The 1411-nt window shown below is 43.8% G+C and overlaps 1 protein-coding gene and 1 long non-coding RNA gene across 8 annotated transcripts in view; both read right to left on the bottom strand.

Annotated features, from left to right (window-relative positions):
- The window catches only part of ZC3H18 (zinc finger CCCH-type containing 18), a 68583-nt gene that overhangs the window by 20631 nt on the left and 46541 nt on the right, over positions 1–1411 (bottom strand). The window lies entirely within an intron of this gene.
- LOC106725445 overlaps positions 54–1411 on the bottom strand; it is a 2683-nt gene continuing 1325 nt past the window's right edge. Inside the window, exons 2-3 of one of the 2 annotated variants that reach the window (XR_001361335.1) lie at positions 752–824; positions 54–327 (exon numbers count right to left, since the gene is read on the bottom strand). This is a non-coding gene — a long non-coding RNA (uncharacterized LOC106725445). Of the gene's footprint in view, positions 825–1411 lie in introns of both variants that reach the window. The other variant, XR_001361336.1, reaches the window with a different exon arrangement.

Raw genomic sequence — 1411 nt, forward strand, 5'->3', positions numbered from 1 at the left:
ACAACGACACTTGGGGATAAAAGACCCATCACTTTAATCCTCAGATTTTGAAAACATATTTAAACTTAACCATAAGCAGGTAAACCTGAGAGAGGTAAAATGTAACTACTAACAACTTACCTTTTAAATTCTGAGTGAACAGAAAAAATAAATCTGTACTATTTCAAGTGGTGGGCAGATATCATTAAGACTTCCTGTTTCCAAGGTGAGGGCTTGTCATTTGAATACATTTTATGAATTTCCAAGACTATGAACACTGGCTTAGGTTTCATGTCATTTCTCCACATCCCATCATCCTTGGTCCCCACAATGAATACACAGCTATGACTCTAAACAGAGTAAGGTTCACACAGGCTCAACAATGCTTCTTTCTAATTCAGGATTGTATTTGTATTCATCTGTACTTATCTAAATCCTACCCATTCAGATGTCTATATGAATGCATGAGAGACAACTATTTATCTTTTCATCTTTATCAGTCGGGCAAGTTCTGGATAATTCAGTCTGTAAGGAGCCAAGAAATTAAACAGGATACACTTTTTTCTCAGCCCAGCCGGTGTTTCCTGCACCAGTGAGACAGGCTGAATCCAGACCAAGTGACCAGAGCGCCCCACCTCTGCTGATGGAAGTTGGTGCTGGGATGGAGGCCCATAGAAGAAGCATAAGTGAAAGTTTGGGGGAGGAAAAGAAGGGAACAACCCAGGTCAGAAACGGGGGATAGATGAGGGAAGAGGGGAGAGAACAGACCTACCTAATTTGGTGAAAAAAGCTGTCTCTGATTTTAGGTAGAACTCACTTAATCAAGCTTCCTGAGTCCCGACCTACTAGCTCAGAAGGACCAAAAATAGAAATATAAAAATCAAGCTTTTCTGTTCAAATAAATATACAAAATTCCAAGATAATTTAAAGAGAGATTACTAGATAAGTATCACATGATCTCACTCATTTGTGAAATATAATGAACATAAATTGATGAGCAAAAATAGATCCAGAGACAGAAGCATTTAACAGACCGTCCAACCTCAGAGGGAAGGCAGGGGAAGGTGGGAGGGGAGAATAAGAGATCAACCAAAGGACTTGCATGCATGCATATAAGCATCCTATCTAATAATAGACAAACATGGTAATTGACCGTATCTTTGCTACACCTCCCATTGGCTAATCAGCACGATATGCAAATTAACCACCAACAAAGATGGCGGCTAATTTGCATACTGCAGGCAGGGTGGGACAGTGCAGCCGCCAGCACAAGCTGCCAGCCCGGGCCGCAGGCCGGCCCCAGAAGCCGATGATCGGAGGGAGATGGGGGTCTCCTGCCCAGGCCTGACACCTCTGGTGGAGGCGTCAGGCCTGGGCAAGGGGCCGATCCAGCGATCGGAGGGTGATGGAGGTCGATGCCTCTGGCCGAGGC

The sequence above is a fragment of the Myotis brandtii genome, unplaced genomic scaffold (genome assembly GCF_000412655.1).
Source record: "Myotis brandtii unplaced genomic scaffold, ASM41265v1 scaffold165, whole genome shotgun sequence".
Classification (NCBI taxonomy): domain Eukaryota; kingdom Metazoa; phylum Chordata; class Mammalia; order Chiroptera; family Vespertilionidae; genus Myotis; species Myotis brandtii.